Raw genomic sequence first — 9,511 nt, 5'->3', positions numbered from 1 at the left:
GGGGGTTTTAAATGCTTTCAATTTAATGGAGACTTAGGTTTTTTACCATAAAATTGAAGTTATGATAAAATTTGAATAATTAAATGTAAAAACAGAGTTTAGCATGAAGTTAAGTTAGTGGTTTTACCATAGAATTGAACTTAAACAAAGTTTGGTACGGACTTTTCTTATAATGGATGAAAAGGGTCAAAAGTATTTTGCTAATTTGGAGGAGAGATTTGTGTTTCTATATGACCAATTGAATGGCCAACTCATCTATTTATCATAAATCGTGTTTTCTCGACACCACGAGACTTTACTACATTAGTTGTACATAAAATAAGTTACTTCTGAGTTATTTATTTTATCAAATAAATTTGTTTAAGTTGCTTATTTCACCAAAAAAAAATTTGTTTCCAATAAGTAAAGTAATTTTTTTTTTATTTTTTTTTTAAAATTCATCTATACATGTTCCAAATCCTTAATGATTTTACATTAATTGAATTCACATTTAAATAAAACGAACACTATCAATAATTTGAACAACTATATATAGTTGAAACTTTATTTAGAGTTTACATAGATATCTATTTAGATAAAGATATTGGTAAATTTTAATAATTCGAGCCCTTTTTTAATAGCTCTCATGTACCCGCAATGCTTTTTGAACATATGGTTAATAGAACCGGTGGTCAATTGGCAAAGTTTCTTGGACATCTAGTGCTATCTCATCTAAACATGATTCTATAGATACATTTCAACTATAACTTTGAATAAAACACAGATGTGGGCCTGATTAGTTGATCTCTACGCTACTTCAAGACAACTACCGTTTGAGACGGATGGAGAGGGGGATTGGGTTGGGCTGTAGCCCCCCCCCCCCCCCCCCCCCCCCCCCCCCCCCCCCCTCCTTCTTTTTTTCCACATGTATACTTGAGAGATGGTAGTGAGAAATGGAAATCCGTGACTTATCAAAACAGTTTTTTTTTTTTTTTTTACTTGTAAAAAAATTTCACGTTGTAGTTCGACCTGAAATTTTGTAGTCCGATTTTGAATCCAATCCTGAATCCATCCCAAACTATTGTAACACTATTAGACAATACATATATGGTCGCAGGCTAGTTTGCGTGTTTTTCAACCATTATAAAGAAATACACTCTACTAAAACATATTTATCTCATTTTTCATAAAACATAGCAACACATCAATTTCAAGCAACCATAATATATTGAGCTTTAGTTACACTCAAACTTCCTCCATAAGCAACAATCAACCGTCCTGTTTGAGCCCCATTATTCTAAAACTTCATTTTTTAAAAACTCATTTTCAACCACTCATTCTTCAACAAACATAATATTAAACAAAATCGAAAAAATTTTCTCAATTTTTTACCACATTCTTCATCAATCACTATTTAAAAATACATTGTTTCCCTCAAAATGAGGCTCAAACAAGGTTTAATGTTTACTTACCAGATATTTTATGATAACAATAATTGTAATTTTATAACAGCACCTGAAATTCTTCCTCAAAGAGCTAAGCACTTATTGGAGTAAGATTGCAGCTTTCAAATCATCATGGAAAGTGGAAACCCTATCTTAATTAAAATAGAAATAATAGGCTTCCTCCTTCTAAATTCAATTTCTTTTAAAACTTTACCCATACCTACTTTGATGAGATCTTTACTCTTTTTTGATCAGCACACGAGTTGTGAGATGACAATACTATCGTAATTACGAGTCTCTTTTATATCCGCAACTCTTGTCATAGAATAAACTGAACAGAATTAAGAATTATGAGGAATAGAAAGAAATAAATTGTCCTTATTTTGTTTAATCCAATAAGAATGTGCTTAAGATTGCACACCTAGTTTGGTCCAAACAAATGATGATATTAAATTGTTTAGAATACTCAGAGGGATAAATTTGGTTGAAAGTATCGGTAATCAAATTCCTTGCTTTGGATAATGCTATAATTAAATGGTAACTTGTGCTTGCAAAAAAGGATATAATAATTTTGGAGTGAATTTCAACAAAATGATAATTGATTTTCATAAGAAACCACATTGCTTGATACTTTACATGGTGGAAATTGTTTACGTGATTACAATACTCAGTCATACTAAAGGCTATACAATACACATATCACATATATATACTATGAAGATAATTTTTGAAATTTTGAACTAGACAATAAAAAAAGAATAATTGCCACAATACCTCTCTAAGTTTGCATGTTTTATGAAATACCTCCTAACCTATCATTTTAGCAGAAAATCCCCTTAATCACCCAAACATTGCAAAAGACCCGATGCCATTTATATCTAATAGTTTATACATTTGAAAATAGTTCAAAGGGCCAAGATGAATAAAAAAATAAAATGACATTTTTGTCTCTTCAACTCCACATATTTACTTAAGATTGTGTTTGCTTAAAATAAGGAGAGGGGCCAACAGGCGTAATCAGCATAGCAACTTAATAATCTACCAAAAAATTCAAAATCAACACACAATGAGAAGTCTTTATTACACAAATTTTATCAAATTCAGGGTGTATTAAGCAAAGTTTATCGACTTCAGGGTTGATTTGCTCATGAACGTTTGTACAATTAACATGGTCTTCTTCTTTCTCGATACAGATACACGTCCCAATTTCTGTTAAGAAATGAAATTTCACATCAAATAAAAAATGAAAACATAGACCAATATATAAAGAATTGGACTACTCCTTTTGACAAGGTTGACCTTTTAAGATTGAACCCCAAAGCAATTCGATCCGATTAAGACTTAATAAATGAGTATACAAATTTCAAAATTGGTTTGCTCAAATGAGCCACCATCTTATAGGAGCATATTAAGGGATGAAATCCCACATCGAATAAAGATGAAAATATAGACCATTTCATAAAAAATTGGGCTACTCCTCTTAACAAAGTTGAGATTTTAAATGGAACTCCAAATCTTAACAATTTCAAGCCAACAGTGAACCAAGAAAACTCCCACTTATATGACATTAGAGCACTTCATGATACAACACTACATGAAAAATCGAATTATAACTTACTTTCACCCTTCACCACCGACATTAAAACAAAACCACAAAATAAACCAAACACCCAGTTTTTAAACAAACTAAAAACTCAGGTTCATTTCAATTTCCATTCTACATCTGCAAAAGATCCATTGCAAAGCGTTGAGTGGGGTGGGGTTTACTAAGAGAACTTTGATTATTTTAAGAACATAAAAAACTATTGTGAATTTGTGCTTGATTTTTATTATATATCTAGGACTTAAAAAATGGAGGAAGAGTTCTCAAAATTTGAAGTCTGTGATTGTTAGTCATCTGCAGGGTAAAGTGCAGATTCATACATTGTGAAGAACATCCATTTTGATTTATAGGGAAAGTGTATAATTTGTTTACTCCACCATGAATTTGTCTAAGATGCTCTTAAGTGAAGATGTGGATTTGAAAGATGGAAATACCATTTTGTTTATTCATTTGGCACCCTGACCTCTTTTTAACGGATAAACTAATAGATTGTAGGGAGTCTTTCGCAAAGTTTGGATGATTTAGGGGGATTTGCGTCAAAATAAAATATTAGAGTAGTACTCCACAAAACAGGCAAATTTTAGGAAAGTATTGCATCAATTACTCATTAAAAAAAAAATCCACGTTAGATATTTCTCTACAACTCTTAACTACCAGTGATTTTATTTTTTATTTTTTATTTTTTATTTTTTTATATCTGTCCACAAAAAACCTTTCTTCCGTGACATCTACCTGTGTGAATATACATGTGATACCTATTAAAGAATCTGCACTTTCAATGTCATCCTTTCTCAAATAATTGTTAGAAGATAAGAGAAGTTGTAAGAAACGAGTTGCTTTGGTCTCGTCTGATCAGATCAAAGAAGGTATTAATGTTAAATTATGCTATGCAAACATGCTCAAGAATAGGATAAAAAAGAAGGGAGATATGTGTCGACACATGATTGGACAGTTTGAAAAAAAAAAAAACATCCAATCGTGCAGCCAAGTCAGTCTGTCCATTTTTGACCTCTTTCTGAACCCATCCAAGTAGCATTATTCATTAATCTGTGACAAGAAAATTTTAATACAATTATTTGATCTGTTGATTTTTTAATTCTCATTCACAATTTTGTGAAATATAATTGTAAATTAGTGTAGGACAAAACAAGATTTGGGAGAAATATTGGTAATGAGTGGCCATCCTCTAACATTATAAAATAGTATGACTTGTATGAGGTTGAAATGTTTGTCAAGATGGATAAGAGTTATGAATTATTAGCCAGTCCAACAAGGTTTTGAGACGTTTTACTTGAAATGTATGTAAGACTTAAACTCGATCCTAAACAAGTATGCGGAAACAAATTGGATCGAGAAATCAAAAATCTTGCGGATCGAAAATCGTACCTTCGGCCATTGATGTGTCTCAAAAAGCTTCTTGCTCCAGGTAATGATTCTTCCAACATCTCAACACACTTTTGTGATGGTGTATACTGTATTTCGAGTGTGTGGAGCTTGGGGACCAAAACTGGAATTTATAGCCGAGTTTCCATCAAACTTTTTATGCCTAAAACTCTAATGTCGCTAGAAAATCAGGACAAGAAATGGAATGGGCGAGATTGGTTCAACTCGGACCATCAATCTTGGAGTTTTTTAATTTGTTCCCGAAGGATTTCAGATTCTATTAATTGGAAATTCTAACATTCTCCCACTTGGTCCACACGTTTAACCCAATCTCTTAACTTAATTCCATTCAATATAGTCCATAAGAAACAAATACATGAATCATGACGATAAGTTCTCTAATAATGATTATTACTGATTACGCCCAAAGTGTAACGCAGTGATTGTAGCATAACTTTGGGGTGTCGTATCCACAGGGTCCAACAAACTAGGATTTTCGTTGTGAGTTGTGTAATAGATAATATATCAATTTGAAATGTGTTCAAATGTTAATGTGTGAATTTCACCGAAATTCCCTCGATTGGTTCGGATCATTTGACGTCAATCACACATTCATGTACTCAGTTAAAGATTTTTCATCAAACTTTAATTGGGGAATATAACATTAAGGCCCAATTTTATTTTACAGTAATTCTAAAATATGGATTTCCTATAACATATACCCACTTTAATATATTGATATCAGATTCTAAATCCACCTTATACATCAAGCATAAAATCGTAGAGAATCACACCAATAGATAATTGAAATCGAAATTTAACAATTAGGTTAATTTTACGATAGATATAACATGATTAAATCTATGTGAAATATAGTAAAAGTTAAATCAATCTCACAACAATGCTTAAAATTGAAATTCAATACATGCTTCAATTATTCGATGGAAAGAACACGATTAAATCCATGAAAATCTAATATATATTAAACCAATCTCAAAACATATTTATAAGAACAAGAAATCCAAATGTAGAATTGTTTAGTAATGGAAATCATATTGCAAGTATGAGAAACGATGAAATAATCGATACCAATCGAGTTCCTTCCTTACTTCACGAAGAATTTCTAGCCTTCCATGGAGTTTCTTCACCCAAGATGAGAGAAAATTGATGTGGAGAAAAAGAATGACGTTTTGAATCAAGATTAGGGCTTAAAAACGTGTGCCAAACAAGTTTTCACAAGTGTTCACATCAAAATAGGAATCTAGGATTTCGCCCTCAAGAAATACCCATACGGCCGCATAGTTCAACCAAAATAGCCTCAGAAGTTCTCAGAAAGCAGCCATGCGACCGCAAGGCTTTATAGCCATACGACTGCATGGTTGTCACCATTTCCTCTACTGGACAACTTCCAGTATTTTAGCCATAACTTTCTCTCCTGATTTACGATTGAGGTAATTTAAGTTGGGTTGGAAAGTTAATAGAAAGGATTACAACTTTTCTTCAGAAATAATCTTCCAGTTCGACCATCTTCCATGTCAAAAAGGGGTCCCAATATGAGGCTGAAAACCTGTGCGTAACTTTTTCGATTGGAAATTGATTTGTGAAGATGTTATGATCATATTTCACTTCTTTTGACTTCTAATTGCACCCATTTGACCCTTAGCATTCTTTAATCATCATTCCATCGCTCGTCTCATCTATGGATTATTTGCAACTTGGTCCCTGAACTTTCACTTTCTTCCACTTTGCCCCTTTTTACTCATTTCTTCCAAATTACAATATTTTCCATCAAATTGTGATCTAGATCAGAACATAAGAGTAATGCGTGCATTTTGACGTTAAATAATCATATGAATGCAATAATTAAGAGGGAAAAATATCATATTTTACACTCTTATTAATTACCTTCCATGTATTACAATGCATCTAATTTCTAAAGTATTATTCTTTATGTGGCAACTTTTACTTAATGAATAAGCCTTATGTTTATTCTTGATCCTATAAAGATATATTTTCTCAAATAGATTAAAGTGCGCATGAAATGAGAAAAATATCACAACAAATAAGAATTTCATTAAAATAACATTGTTCACACAATGAAAAATTACATAATGAAACCAAGTCCCATTGACAGTACATGATCCTTGAATTTCAATAGTGGCATGCCCTTAGTCAAAGAATGAATAATCATCAAATTAGTGCTGACGTGCTCAATGACCACTTTCTTTCCTTAATACATTCCCTTATGGCTAAATAATTGATGTTGATGTCTTACTTCGATTTCCACTTTTGTTATTCTTAGCCATAAAGACAGCAGCTGAATTGTCATAATATATTCTCAATGGCCTAGAAATAGAATCCATGATTCTAAGCCCAGATATGAAACTCTTTAAGCATACACCATGTGAAGTAGTCTCAAAACAAGAAACGAATTCAGCTTCCATAGTGAAAGTAGTAGTCAAGTGGTGCTTAGCACTCTTCCAAGATACAGCCCCATTGGCCATCATAAAGATATATCCCAATGCTGATTTACGTGAATCAACACAGCCAGCAAAGTTTGAATCTGAGTAGCTAATTACTTCTAAATTGTCCGTTCGTCTATCATAAGCTTGTAGTCCTTTGTTCCTTGAAGGTACCTTATTACTTTCTTTGCAACTCTCCAGTGGTCCATATCTAGATTACTCTGATATCGTCCCAACATTCCCACAACAAATGCAATGTCAGATCTTGTGCAGACTTGACCATACATTAGGCTTCCAACAGCAGAAGCATATTGAATGTTCTTCATTTGTTTCCTTTCAAAATCATTTTTGGCATTGATTCAAATTAAATTTATCACCTTTAACAATGGGAGCTACATTTGATGAACAATCTTTCATTCGAAATCTCTCTAAAACTGTATTAATATAGGTTTCTTGAGATAAGCGTAAAATGCCTTGAAATCTGTCTTTATGGATCTTAATGCAAATGACATAAGATGACTCTCCCATATCTTTTATGTCAAAATTTTTAGAGAGAAATTGTTTCACCTCATATAGCAAACCCTTATCATTGGTCGCAAATAGAATGTCCTCCACATATAAAACACGAAAATAGATCTTAATCCCACTGACCTTCTGTATATACATTAATCCACGATGTTTTCTACAAATTTGAATGAAGAAATTACATCATGAAATTTGAAATACCATTGACGGGACGCTTGTTTTTAGCCGCATATGGATTTCTTGAGTTTGCAGACCAAAATGCTCACCATCATTATAAGGGAATCCTTTAGGTTGTTTTAAGTAAACCTCCTCCTCTAAATCTCCATTGAAAAATGTCATTTTCACATCCATTTGTTGCAATTCTAAGTTAAAATGGACTACTAATGCCAAAATGATGCGTAAGGAATCTTTCTTTGATATAAGAGAAAAGGCCTCCGTGTAATCGATTCCTTCCTTTTGAGTGAATCCCTTAGTAATGAGTCTTGCCTTGTATATCTCAATTTTGTCCAATAAGTTTTTTTTTTCTTAAAAATCCATTTGCATCACCATCAGACAACTCAACAAGACTCCATACTTCATTACTCTTCATAGAATTCATTTCCTCCATGGCATTGTACCATAATTCTGATTCTTTGCAACTCATGTCATTTCAATCGTTCGTTGTAACATGATCAACTGTTCTAGCTTTCTTAAGTTACGGGATCCATGTTTGAGGTCGTTGCGTTGGAAAAAAAATAAAATATTTGAGAAATCAACAAAACAACACGTGTTTTCTGTCTATAAACACGAGTACATGTAGCCACGACTCATTTATACCCCAAGAATCAATAATTTGAACTCATTTTAATTGTAAGATAAACATTCTATTTACAAAAGTTGAGAGATATGCTCATTGATCATATTTTGTAACAAATCAATACAATTATTTGTGATTTCACTAACTCAATGTCGTATAACCTATGTTAATTCAATTGTCCTTTGTCTCATGATCAACATTTCTAAATTTCTTAACTTTAGAGATTCGATGTTTGAGGTTGTTGCGTTGAAAAAGAAACAAAATGTTGAGCTGTTAAACGACACTAGTGTTTCGTTCTATCTATAAATATAAGTATACGTAGCCACGACCTATCCATGCCTCGAGAATCAATAAGTTGGACTCATTTCAATTGCAAAATGAACATTTTGTTAACAGAAGTTGAGAGATGTGCTCATTGATTATATTTTCTAACAAATCAATACAATATCTTGTGATTTTGCCAACTTAACATCATATAATATATATCAATTCAATCGTTCTTTGTCTCATGGTCAATGTTTCTGACTTTCTTAAGTTAGAACATCAAATGTTTGAGGTTGTGGATTTGGGGAAAAAACAAAATATTGGAAAAATTAATAGAACGGCACAAGGGCCGTTAAACGACACTTGTATTATTCTGTCTATAAACACAAGTAAAAGCAATCGCGACCCATCCATGTCCGGAATACTAATAAGTTGAACTATTTTAGGTTAGAAGACGGACATTCCATTTAGTTAAGTTGAGAGATATGCTCATTAATACAATGACTTGGATTTCACTAACTTGATATCATATAATTTATGTTAATTCAATCATTCTTTGTCTCATGATCGACCTTTCTAACTTTCTTCAGTTAGAAAATCTAATATTGAGGTCGTGAATTCGAAAAATAAGCAAAATATTGGAGAAATTATCAGAATGGTTCAAGAGTCATTAAACGATACCTGTGTCATTTTGTTTGTAAATATGAATATAAGCAGTCAGTCACAACCTATCCGTGCCTTGGGAACCAAAAAGTTGAACTCATTTAAGGCTAGATGGACATTCCATTTACAAAAATTGAGAGATTGCTCATTAATTATATTTTTTAACGAATCAATACAATGACTTGTGATTTCATCAGCTCGGTATCATATAATCTATGTCAATTCAACCACTTTTGTCACATGATCAACCATTCCGTCTTCCTTATGTTACAGGCTCCAATGCTTGAGGTCTTTGCATTAAAAAAAGAAGGAAAAATAAACAGAACGACGCAAGGGCCATTATTGAATGAAAATGTCCCTTGTGTCATTCTGTCAATGAACACGAGTATAA

The sequence above is a fragment of the Olea europaea genome, chromosome 15 (assembly GCF_002742605.1).
Source record: "Olea europaea var. sylvestris chromosome 15, O_europaea_v1, whole genome shotgun sequence".
Lineage (NCBI taxonomy): Eukaryota > Viridiplantae > Streptophyta > Magnoliopsida > Lamiales > Oleaceae > Olea > Olea europaea.
The sequence above is the reverse complement of the archived record's forward strand: the minus strand, read 5'-3'. Positions refer to the sequence as shown.